Raw genomic sequence first — 13,685 nt, 5'->3', positions numbered from 1 at the left:
ATTAACTTCCCAAATGGACGATTCTTTTTGAAACTCCCTGTATGTCCGCAGTCTCTCTTGTGAATTAAATGATAAGGGAGGGTATGGTGCTTGAACAGTTCTACAATCTGCTGTACTCTGCTGGATGTAACTGATCATAAATTGGAGGAAGGCAAGAGAGGATCTGGTGCGAACTCAGTGAACTGTGCTTGCGATGTTCTGCGTATACACTGATGAGCCAAAATATTGACTACATGCTTAGTAGCTTGTTTCGCCTTCTTTGAGACGAAGTACATCACTGACCCAACGTATCAGGGATCCGACAGTTGGTTGGTAGGTTTGGGGAAGTATGTTGCATTAGATGTCTACGCACAGGTCGTGTAATTCGCGGAAATAATGAGCCGCTGATTTTCGGACGCAGTGATTGCGCCTGATAGCGATCCAGAGATGGGTTCCACAGGATTTACATCAGGCGAATTTAGTCGCCGAGACATCAACTTAAGTTCACTATAATGCTCCTCAAACGACGGTAGCACGGTTCTGCTGCACGTTTCGAGGCGCCGTTCACTTCTATGACGGCGTCTGTGGAGACGACCATCGACCTAGTGGAGCAAAATGTAAGATTCAATCGAAGCGCCGACACGTTTCCTTTGATCGACGGCCGAATTCCGATGGTCCCGTATCCACTGCAGTCAACACGTAGGGTGGCCTCCTGCGGACCTATATTTTCAACAATGAACAATGAGTGGAGTGCTCTGAAGCAGTTGTGCGTGCATCATCGCTGTACTCTTTCGGCAGAGATGCCACAGATCACCGTCTATGCTACTTTACAGAGCAAACAAGCCTATGAACCCCACGTTCTGTGGTAAGTTGCGGACGTCCAACCATTTTGCGCCTAGTGGTAGTTTCACTGTCCTTCCACCGCTTTGCATAGATGCTGACGTCAGTACTACGTGAACATTGTAACAGGTTCCCGTTTTCGGGATACTCGTTCTTTACATATACAGATCAAAAAAAGTTTTGCATCACCTCGGTTCCGGAACCTGTAGCCGGCCGGAGTGGCCGAGCGGTTCTAGGCGCTACAGTCTGGAACCGCGAGACCGCTACGGTCGCAGGTTCGAATCCTGCCTCGGGCATGGATGTGTGTTGATGTCCTTAGGTTAGTTAGGTTTAAGTAGTTCTAAGTTCTAGGGGACTGATGACCTCAGATGTTAAGTCCCATAGTGCTCAGAGCCATTTGAACCTGTACAGAAAATTGGAATAGAGATCAACATAAACATCATTTCCGCCCATTTAATTGCTCATGAAAACCACACATTGCATGTTGTGCCACCATACAGCGAGACTGACAGAGGTGGTGGTCCAGATTGCTGTACACACCGGTGCCTCTAATACCCAGTAGCAGTCCTCTTGCATTGAAGCCTCGAAACACGTCTACGACGATTGTTTGGTTGAAGGCATATGCGACACTCATCGGTGAAGAGAACGTGATGCCTATCCTGAGCGGTTTATTTGGCATGTTGTTGGGCCCATCTGTACCGCGCTGCATGGTTGCAAAGACTGACCTCGCCATTGACGTCGGGAGTGAAGTTGCGCATCGTGCAGTCTATTGTGCACAGTTTGAGTCGTAACACGACGTCCTGTGGCTGCACGAAAAACATTAATCAGCATGGTGGCGTTGCTGTCAGTGTTCCTCCGAGCCATAATCCGCAGGTACCGGACATCCACTGCAGTAGTAGCTCTTCAGCGGCCTGAGCGAGGCATGTCATCGACAGTTCCTGTCTCTCTATATCTCTTCCATGTCCGAACAATATCGCTTTGGTTCACTCAGAGACGCCTGGACACTTCCCTTGTTAAGAGCCCTTCCTGGCGCAAAGTAACAATGCGGACGCGATCGTCCCGCGGTATTGACAGTCTGGTTGAACTACAGACAACACGAGCCGTGTACCTCCTTCCTGGTGAAATGACTGGAGCTGATCCGTCTAATAAGCACTGCCCATGCGTGGTTGTTTAAATGGGCGGGTTTGGTGACATCTCTGAACAGTGAAGAGAAAAAGAAGTGCAATAAAGAGCAGTTCTACATAGCATTTTGTTACACCATTATTAACTGTCCATCCGGTTATTGAAATGTTTGTTCTCCCTCTGTAGTCTTGGCAGTTGTCATACTATGCGTTCGTTGTAAAGTATAAGTTATGTAGTAAGGATACATTAGCGTCGGCGAGATACCACATAGACGTTTCATAGAAATTAAAACAACAAAGGAATTCAAGACTCAAAATTTCCAAAACGGAACGCAGCTTCAAAAACATTATAAACATGTGTTTTGACAGAGCATAGAGAACTGTGGGATTGTGAAACTGTTGCGTTCATTTGTTGCAACTTTTGTGACTAACTATTACGTTTTCATCATGTCCTTGGGGGTGATCACATTCACTCTTACGAACACGTATATCGGGCAAGGAGGCAGATATCATTCACCAATCAGTCGCAGAAATTAGGTGCGTCTATAAGAGATTCCTATATGATACATGTACTATCATTAACGCTGTGTATGGCACACCAGACTGTTTTCCGGTGGAGGATTTGGTTGACTTGTTGCCTTGTCAACGTTTGCTGTCTCCACTCGCAAGCCACTTCCTTTCGGCTGCTAATAGTATAGTTGTGGAGAATCTCTGTTGTCATTATAGGTCCCTACCTTACACCTCCCTTTTGCAAACGGACGTTACACCACGACACAGATACAGATTTGAATAAAGCGAACAGCGGAAAAAACAATAAAATTGGCACGAAGGAGGTTTGAACACGGTTCGGCCGCTTGGCAGTCCAACAGCGGAAGTACGTAACCACGAAGCCACTTCTCTTCCCGGCTGCTCTCTATTTGCACTTCTTGTTCTTCGACCGTTCACTGTTTCTGCTTTTTTCCACACAGTCCAGTACACGTTCTTTCTGTTTTCACACTTGATCTGTGTTCAGTTTTTGACGGGCTGTCTACTGGGCACTCTCACCACCAAATCTGACGGGGGAGCGATGGGGAGTTTACCTTGTAAGAGTAAAACTATGGTTAAAGAGTGAGTTTCGAAGAGGGCCACGAATAGAGAGAGCGCCATGGTCGCCCGAGCGCCTCATTCGATGAAATCGCGAAAAAAGTAAAAAGAAATGAGTGAACGATCGCCAAATCACAACCAGAGAAGTCGCTGATGATGTTGGCTCGTGCCATGACTTTTTTTTCTGATATTTTGGTAATGAAACATGTGACAGCAAAATTGTTCGAAAATGATTGAATTTCGACCAAAAACAGCGGCGAATGCATGTTGATTACAAGTTGCTAGGTGAAATCAAGAATGATGAAACTGTGGTTGAGTGGTCTTGTGGAACCATTGTGTATCGCTAAGACCAAAAAGAAGCAAAGTGCGGTCAGATGTGAAGGCTATGCTCACTGTTGTCTTGGATTTTAATGTTGTAGTGCACCGCAAGTTCTTGCCACAAGGTGGAACGACCAATACGAGTACTACAGAAAATTTTAACCCCGTATAGGTGAAGCAATCTGAAAAACAAACATCCTGTTTTATGGCAAAACAACTCACGGCCTTTGCACCACGATAATGAACCTGCTGTCATTATGTTGCTCGTTCGTGAATATTTTGGCCAAAGACAATATTATAATTGATGCCCTAGCCTCCATGTTCGGCAGACGTGGCCCCACGCGACTTTTTGTGTTCCGAAAAATAAAGGAAACCTCAAAGATCCGTCGTTTTACAAGCATATATGAGATTATAAATGCGTCGCGCAGGAGCTTAATGCTATCCTAAATGTAGAGCTCTAGATGATTTTCGCGGGTTGGAAAAATCAATGACAAAAGGTTATAATATTTAGTGGAGTCTATTTTGAAGGGGACAACATTGATGCAAACGAATAAATCAATTTTTTTTTTTTAAGTTGTAGTTTTTGAACACAACTCATATGGCCTTGCGATGTGACAAAGTTTCATTAGAATCGATGAACTCAGAGTTTTATAGACGTACACACGTATAAATATACAAACTATACGCAGCTTAATGTTTAAATTTGGCAGCCAGTGTCAAGTGTTCGAGATAACCTTAAAAAACATAGTGGACAGTTCTCCGTAATATGTCTTGTCGTGTGTTCCCCCACACCAAATTCGGCACTTTAACTGTAGCGCAACTACTTCAAGGTATAACCACGTAAGTATTCCATGTCTCATTCGAATGTAATCGGGTCTCTATCATTCGCGGCAGGGAAGATCTAATCATTCGAACTACTTCGTTGGGTTTTGAATTAGATGGGCGTTCATTCCCGCCGTTTTCCATTCTCGATGACGACGACAATGTGTGTGACCTGACGTTCGATCCGTGGTGGTCACACGTATATATGTGGTTCAGATGTATGTAGATAGTGGATTGAGGAAAGTACTATTTAGAACTAAGTGCTTATGGGTTCCGTCTTCTTGTGAATTGGCAGCTTTTCTACTGACATCTGGAGGAGCAATATTTGAACAGACAGCCACTGAATGGGAGAGATATGACGGAGCCAGTAATGTTCTCCATGAGGTACATCTATTGCAGTTCTGTATGCGTCGTTTTCCAATATGGGACACAATAATCAGCAGCTGAAGTTAAATTGCAGCATTGCGTAGCGTGTCTGATTTTTCCCGGTTGTTTGATGCCATTTTGTGTTGTAAATTTACTCTTGAGCCAGCTTCATGCATGTGCTGCTTAAATGGCAGAGTCTGATGGAGAGTGACGCCTAGAAATTTAAAGACATAGTTATAGAAGAGTTCGATCCCATCAAGTGGCCCATGTTACTTTCTGTGTCTCTCTTTGTTACGGAGATGGAACACTATGAACTCTGATTTACTTGTGTGTGGCTAGAGTCTCCATTTGCAGAAGTTGTGGCTCAGTAGGGTAAGATTACATAGCAACAACGGAGATACATCGAAACACACTTTTGAACAGAAGAAGTAACGAATGCTGACTTGTGTTGACTATATTACGCCGCCATGCGGCATCGATTTCAAAACCAATTTCGCGTCAAAACAAAAGGGGCGTTACAACGATCTCAACGTTCCTAAGACGTGGCAAAGAATGCAAGCAAAGACACAATTAACATTATTATATTTGCAGCACGCCGACTTCAACCTGCATGTAAATAAAACAGATCTACTCTCGTCATTGGTAACAACTGTTGGCTCTTATTAAATCAGTAAATCAGTGACATACCCAACATGAAAGTTATTGTGCTTGAAAATAGCAAAACAGCTGAAACTGCAATAGCGCACTAAAACATTAACAGCTAAAAGCGAACGTGACACCTTTTAAAGAACGATCTGAGATTAACATCATCACCGTTTGTAGGATCCTTGTTGATTCCTACACTATGTGATCAAAAGTATCCGGACACTCCCAAAAACATACGTTTTTTCATATTAGGTGCATTGTGCTGCCACCTACTGCCAGGTACTCCGTATCAGCGACCTGAGTAGTCATTAGACATCGTGAGAGAGCAGAATGGGGCGCACCGCGGAACTCACGGACTTTGAACGTGGTCAGGTGATTGGGTGTCACTTGTCATACGTGTGTACGCGAGATTTACACACTCCTAAACATCCCTAGGTCCACTGTTTCCGATGTGATAGCGAAGTGGAAACGTGAAAGGACACGGACAGCATAAAAGCGTACATGCCGACCTCGTCTGTTGACTGACAGAGACCATCGACAGTTAAAGAGGGTCGTAATTTGTAATAGGCAGACATCTATCCAGACCATCACACAGGAATTCCAGACTGCATCAGGATCCACTGCAGGTACTACGACAGTTAGACGGGAGGTGAGAAAACTTGGATATCGTGGTCGAGCGTGTGTTCATAAGCCACACATCACGCCGGTAAATGCCAAACGACGCCTCGCTTGGTGTAAGGAACGTAAACATTGGACGATTGAACAGTGGAAAAACCAATTTGTGGAGTGACGAATCACGGTACACAATGTGGCGATCCGATGGCAGGGTGTGGGTATGGCGAATGCCTGGTGAACGTCATCTGCCAGCGTGTGTAGTGCTAACAGTAAAATTCAGAGGCGGTGGTGTTATGGTGTGGTAGTGTTTTTCATGGAGGGGGCTTGCACCCCTTGTTGTTTTGCGTGGCACTATCACAGCACGGGCATACGTTGATTTTTAAGCACATTCTTGCTTCCCACTGTTGAAGAGCAATTCGGGGATGGCGATTGTATGTTTCAACACGATAGAGCATCTGTTCATAATGTACGGCCTGTGGCGGAGTGGTTACACAACAACATCTCTGTAATGAACTAACGTGCACAGAGTGCTGACCTGAATCCTATAGAACACCTTTTGGATGTTTGATTTCGTGCCAGGTCTCACCGACCGACATAGAAACCTCTCCTCAGTGCAGCATTCCATGAAGAACGGGCTGCCATTCCCCAAGAAACCTTCCAGCATCTGATTGAATGTATGCCTGCGATAGTGGAAGCCTGTCATCAAGGCCAAGGGTGGGCCAACACCATATTTAATTCCAATATTACCGATGGAGTCATTTTCAGCCAGGTGTCCGGATACTCTTGACCACAGTGTATCTAGGAGATGTTCGATCTCGAGAGTAAAGCAGCGCAGAACGTGTTCCTTATGGAAGGTCTGACGTCAGCGATGACTGCGTTCCGCTTTGTTACGACCTTTCTGCATGGCGTAGGTCACGAAGAGGAGTTGACTGTGTTCGCCTGAAATAAATTGTGGGTTTTTGAGTATCACAAACCAGAGTGACACCTAGTGAGGTGTGAGAAGCGGTGGCCGTGAACCGTATGGGCACACATCACCGCTCTTAACTTATTTCTGTGCGGGCGCTCAGCGGTATTCCCGCGGCGTAGTTGACGCCGACGCCTTACTTTGGTGTGCGCCCCAGCCCCGGAAAGGTCTGTGCCCGTATCGCACCGTGCTGACGTCACTGGCAACAAGTTTTATCGTCAGATACCAGTTTGTTTTTATACAAAACCGACTACGTAAGGTGTCAGTGACGTCTGACATTATTTATAGTATTTTTGGCGTTGCATACGTGTATGTTAAAGTGTGGTATCTGATGAGCCCAGAAGGACCAAAAATGCGTCTGGCCAATGTATAATGTGTCTTATTATACGTGTTATTAAACGTCTAATCCGGTTCATGGTGCGCACACACACAGTTGGATGTTGCCAGTCGAACGGTTTTCAGGGCAACAAAAATTTGATTTTCGGCATTTGATATAATCATTGGCTAAATTTAAAATTCTGTCATAATCTGCTCATTAAAAGGTAAAGGTTTAATAAAGTAATAAAGTACTACAGTTAGCATCTGTGTGCTTGTCTCGAGGCAGCGTAAGTAAGGGCGCGGAAGTTACCCAGATTTTATTCACCTAGTATTTGAGAATGGATGTGTATGTAACACATCATGTAATGAAATTCACAAACTATCTTAAGTAGTTTGAGCAGTATTTGTGATATAATAACAGTTATGACCTTTTGTTGCAGGTTTTGTTTCTTACTCAGTCATTCATTAAGATCAGCGACGAAAGAAACCTTGTAGCACTCTCGCTTCTTTGTTAAATAAATCTGACTCCGCCAACATAATAAAGTAACTGCACTTAGCTGTAACGTAGAGCAGAAGGTACAATGATAAAAGTAGTGAATACTGGAAAGTTAGTTACCGTAATTATTTATATTCACTGAAAGTTTCTCCGCGACTTCAAAAATACATTAGTCGCGACGCCACTGAGCGCATATGTAGATGTCAAAATATTGATGTTGAAAATGCGATTTGTGTGGAATAATTAGAAGAGCAGTGGGGCTCGCGTCCTCTCTCTCGAGATAGCAGTACCCAGCAGACAGAAGAAGACGCAGCCAATACGTATTCACGTATCGTAAATAAATGAATAGCAGAATCGCATCCAACGATGCGATTCTGAGCCTTAAGCAACTACTGTGCTTGGAGAGATTAATCAGTCCCCGCAGACGTATACTAACGGTAAAAATAAATTTGGACCGCAAGTTACATTCTTAACATCAAATATTTAACACACTACCTGATTTGTTAAGTTATCAAACGTTTGAAGCAGTTATACATGGGAGTTCGATTTGTAAAGAATCGGGGGTTAGCTGCTGTTTTTTAGATCCCACAGTGATTAGCCTTAAAATCGTCGCGTGATAATCGTTAAATGAACCTTGAATTTATCTCTCGTTCTTTCATTACTTCACTGCGAGCTAGCCGGGTGCACGTTGTATTAACAAGTGTAATCAGAACAGAGCACCACAGCTGAATTGTGTTAGTATATATTTATACTTGTGCCGTCTCATTTGGTATTATATCGTAACAATTCTTAACTTGCCTGTAGCTGCTTTGATGTGCCATATTTCGGACTAATTTAATGTCAGATTAACACTAATGGGATGAAACGACACGTATTTGTTACACAAGTCTTACATTGTTGGGCAAAGTTTTGAGTCAAAAAACTTGACGCCAGGATTAGGTGGGTTTTCAAGCCATGTCGAACCTGCTCTCAATATTGAAGAGAAGTAAAACAAACATCTGTGCACATCCCTAAACGACTCCGCTACCTTTCTTCTCACCAAATACTTCCTTCTTTTGACCCAATTCTAGCGTCGCCTTGTACCATATATACATTTCAAATCTGCAGGCTGCCTCTCCACTGAACAGTCGGTCTTTTCCTAAAGAATTCTTTGTACAAAAAACAGGCTTCATTTGCATTGACTACGTAGCTATTATATATTTATGACCGGAATTAGTCACATTGCATGATTAATTCAAACGGTTTTTGTGGTTCATTTGGTCATAGGTCTATGCGTTTCATGCTTCCGCTCATCATTTGGAGCCTTACTTGTTCAATTCTTAAAACGAAACACACCTAGGCCTATATGCCATATAATAAAATGAAGCATTTGAAAAGGAATCTTGTCTGCGACGGAACTTTAAACACTGAAACTCGTTTCTTCTGACCACAGACTTACTGGGAATCATACTCAATGAGGATGTTGGAAGCGGGGGGTGGGGGGTCAGTGGAGATTTAAGTGCAAATGTCTTGACCAGCACACCAATTGCGTAGTTCATAAGTCAAGTGTGAATTGAGGCTATAAAATAAAGCTGTGCTTGCCGCGCAACGTCTAAGTCTCGCATAATTCTTGAAGTCCAGCCGTTAGTATGACACTTACGATGTACATGTTTGCTTGTTTCTTTACAGGTGAGTACTACCCGAGATGCCAACAGACACGTGTTGCGGCTGGAGCAACTGATGTGGTGCATGCCGCTGTGAGTTACAATTGCTTATTGAAATAAACTGAATTCTCCCTGTGTGCGTGACAGAGCATGACAGTAATATTAAAAAGGTCACACTTTCCTGTTGTTCTGCAGAAAAATTTTATTTGGTCAAGAACCGACTGTCGGCTTCTTTGCCCATCGTCAGGTAACAACTGATGATTAGTATTAAAGTATTTAATATGTAGAGGCGGACCTACCCGAGGAAAACCAGCGGCACTTTTAAGTAAGTGCGATTTTTCGCATAAAGTGTTGATCACCAGCTACTCTGCATCTGATACCGATTGCCCTTTTGTACATGGGACACTGTCCTTCCATTTGTAGAAAAGTGTTGTCAAGTATATTTTCAGCTGTGAATTGTGAGATGTAGCGTAGTACTTATCAGAACCGTTTCCAATGAGCAGCTTGTAGAAATTGTAGTTTGGTTTTCCAGAACTTAATAAGTGGTATTTTTTTACCGCCTTTGCATTCTCTTTTCTCACTTTCACAGAGCTACGTTAAATAAATGGCACATGGATTTTATAAATTTAGTGTCAACTGCCAGGCAATGTAGTGTCTTTAAAAATAAGTAAACCTGTCATTAATCCAAAGACCGATTTGATTACCATTAGGCATGGTCCTGTGGGACGTGGTATACCGTTTCTAGCCTCCGAACTGATTTACCCAATTACTTATAGGGGGAATTACCGTTTACTGTGGACTTCAAACCACGGTGCAGCTCGACGGCTTTGACATCAACAAACGTTGACAGAGTTGAAAGGAGTGACAAGTGCACTCCGTCTTCAGGCCACCATCCGACCGCCGTGACATCCTCCGTGGAGGATGCGGTTAGGAGGGGCGTGGGCTCAGCACACCGCTCTCCCGGTAGTTATAATGGCATTCTTGACCGAAGCTGCTACTAGTTGTCGAGTAGCTCCTCAGTTGGCATCACGAGGCTGAGTGCACCCTGAAAAATGGCAACAGCGCATGGCGGCCTGATGGTCACCCATCCAAGTGCCGACCACGCCCGACAGAGCTTAACTTCGGTGATCTCACGGGAACCGGTGTAACCTCTGAGGCAAGGCCGTTGCCAAAGAAGTGACAAGTGACTGACAAAAATCCTAGGGTTGGGTAATTGCTGATGTGTTGGTTACGAGAAACGGCTAGGACATGGGCGACAGTATATATCGAGAACCGACACACGCACACCGATATCAGCACAGTCCTTCAATAATATTCTGAACCAGAAAAGAAGTGTGATTAATATGCTCGTAACGCGCTCGTATATAGAAGGCCTGTACAAGGGAAATGCACTTGAAGGCAATGTTATAGAAAGAAATGATAATGTAAGTGTTGATGAGATACGAGATATGACGAATTTGATTGAGCAATGAAAGACCGAAGTCGAAGCACGACCTCCGGAATAGATGAAATTCCGGCCTAGCAACTGATACTCTTGGAAGGTCCAGCCGCGACAAAAATTACTCCACCTGTGGACTCTGAGAGACTAGCGAAATACCCTACGACTTCAAGAAGAATGTAATAAGATACAGACAGACAGTAATAAGTTACTGACAGCGGTGAATATTATCGAACCATCAGTTTAATAATTCATGGTTGGAAAAAAAAGAAAGAAACTAACAAGAATTATTTACAGAAGGAGGGAAAAACTGTAGAAACCGACTTCGGAGAAGATGAGTTGGACTCCGGAGTAATGTAGGGACACGCAGTGCAGTACTTAATCCTATGACTTTCCTTAGAAGATAGCTAGGAAAGGAAAACCTACGATTGTAGCTTTGGAGAAGCTTTTGACAGTGTTGACTGAAATATAGTCCTTGATATTCTGAAGGTTGCAGGGCGCAAGATACATGTAGCGAAAGGTTATATACAACTTGCAAAGAAACCAGATGGCAGTTATGAGAGTCCAGGGGCATGAAACGGATGCAGTGGTGCAAAAGCGAGTGAAACAGAGTGGAGTTAACCCCCGATGTTATTCCGTCTGTACACTGAGCAAGCAGTAAGGGAAACTAAACAAAAATTTGGAAAAGAAATTTAAGTTCGTATTAATTCTTTCGCAATAAAAAGAAACCACCGTAGACGACAAAGGAAGTGGAAGTGCAATTGACCTGAATGGACAGTGTCTTGAAAGAAGGATGTCAGATGTACGTTAAGAAAACCAAAACAACAGTAGTGGCACGTACCTGAATTAAATTAGACAATGCTGAAGGAATTTGATTAGGGAACGAGACACCAAAGCTAGCAGATGAGTTCCTCTATTTGGGCAGATCATATCCAACTTCATTCTGGAAAGGAAAAATTCGTTAACATGGAATATAGATTTAAGTGTGAGGAGATCTTTTCTGAAGCTATTTGTCTAGAGTCTAGCCTTGTACGGAAACGTGGACGATAAACAATTCAGACAAAAGCAGAACAGAGGCTTTCGAGATACGGTGGTACAGAAGAATGCTGAATATTAGATGGGTAGATCATGTAACTAATCAGGAGGTACCGGTTAAAATTAGGGAGAAGATAAATGTTTGGCATAACTTAAAAATGGTTCAAATGGTTCTGATCACTATGCGACTTAACTTCTGAGGTCATCAGTCGCCTATAACTTAGAACTACTTAAACCCAACTAACCTAAGGACATCACACACGTCCATGCCCGAGGCAGGATTCGAACCTGCGACCGTAGCGGTTGCTCGGCTCCAGACTGCAGCGCCTAGAACCGCACGGCCACACCGGCCGGCGGCATAACTTAACTAGAAGAAGGGGTCGGGTGGTTGGACACATTCTGAGACATTAAGGATCATCGTGGTTTAATATTGGTGGGAAGTGTTGGGAGGGAGGGGGGGGGGTGGATGTGGTGTGGTAAAAGTTATAGAGGGGGACCAAGAGATGTAAACAGTTAGCAGGTAAAATAGGATATATATTGTAGTAGCATGGAGAGCTGCATCGGACCACCTGGATTGGGTATGAGAAACAATGAGTACTCTCAGTTGAAGTAGTAGTGCGACGAAGCCTAACACCTTCGAAATGATACGTGGAAAGAAAAAAGTATCTGGTGCGGTCTGTGTGTCATAAATCTCCAGAGTGACAGATTGGACCGGGTATGTATTGCTCAATCACAGTGTAAATGTTATTTACAAACAGATTAAGAAGATCAAAGAGTCTTAATCAGCAAAAGACAAAGAGGACCCACTCGTAACGTCGAGAATTTACCACATATCGTGTACTTGCGGAACGTCTATGTCGGAATTCTCGGACGACCCGTCAGTGCCAGGATCATCGAACATGAACGCCATTACAGTTTGGGACAGGTGGAGGAAAATCAGCCGTGGCGGAACACACGCTGTGAAATCGACCAACAATAAAATTCTCCGACGCGTAGGTTCTCGCTACGGAGAAGAGCGACCACGTCCGCTTGTTTTGGGAGGCTATAGAGGTCTAAGAACATGGCAGTAGCTTTAAAAAAAAAAAAAAAAAAAAAAAAAAAAAAAAGAGGCAAGGTAAACAGACCCTGGATCCCCGTGTTGTAGTTAACGACCGTTGCAGATAGCAAGAGGAACACCACAGCGGCAGTAACCAAGGAAAGACTCTCAGACGTTGGCGCGACAGGTACCTAAAATCTCCGGCCGTGGGCTCCACCACTGTGAATAGCGGAGGGCGAATCTCGGAGAGCAGCTTGCGCTGCCGAAACGTGGCCGCGCGACCCGAATACTGGGCAGCGAGCGGCAGCGCGCGGCGTGCTGACGTCAGCCGGCGTGGTCGCGTGAGCCAAGGACGCGCCGAGCCGCTCCGGGCATCGATCGCGGGACTCGTGCCGAAGGCGCACGCAGCAATTATCCGCCGCCGCACCGCCAGCTACGCTTCACGCTGAAAAAGCACTTATCTCCTCCCACATCACGATCGGCCTTCGTGGAAAAGCAGCAGTTAGCTCCGCTGATCCCGAATTCTGCGAGAGCGGATTGTTTTAATCTTCAGTCCAAAGACTGATTTGATGCAACTCTCCATGCTAGTCTATACTATTTTGTGCAAGCTTGTTCATCTGTGTATAGCCACTGCATCATACATTCGTTTAAAACCTGCTTACCGTATTCAGGCGTGGATTTCCCTTTACAATTATTAATCCACTCCACTTCGTTCTGTTACCAAATTGATGATTACTTGATGCCTGACTGTCCTATCAACCGAACCGCACTTTTAGTTTCGTTCTGCCATAGATTTCCTTTTTGTTCAGTCCGATTAATTAGAGTCTCATTAGTAATTCAATCTATCCATCAAATCCCGAGCGTTACTTAGTGATTGTATTCAAGAATTCCTAGCAAACAGAACACAGCATGACTTTCTTAATGGGGAGAAAAATTTCGGAAGTAAAGATAATTTCGGGCGTATCC

General features: G+C 44.1%; 1 protein-coding gene and 1 pseudogene across 1 annotated transcript in view; one reads left to right on the top strand and one right to left on the bottom strand.

Annotated features, from left to right (window-relative positions):
* LOC124618709 (zinc finger SWIM domain-containing protein 8 homolog) overlaps positions 1–13,685 on the top strand; it is a 521,177-nt gene that overhangs the window by 262,273 nt on the left and 245,219 nt on the right. The gene's annotated exons all lie outside the window — the stretch shown is intronic.
* On the bottom strand, positions 10,264–10,380 carry LOC124561667 (annotated as a pseudogene).

Source organism: Schistocerca americana, chromosome 1, assembly GCF_021461395.2.
Source record: "Schistocerca americana isolate TAMUIC-IGC-003095 chromosome 1, iqSchAmer2.1, whole genome shotgun sequence".
In the NCBI taxonomy this organism is placed as follows: Eukaryota; Metazoa; Arthropoda; class Insecta; order Orthoptera; family Acrididae; genus Schistocerca; species Schistocerca americana.
Note: the sequence above shows the minus strand (reverse complement) of the source record. Positions and strands in the feature narration are given on the sequence as shown.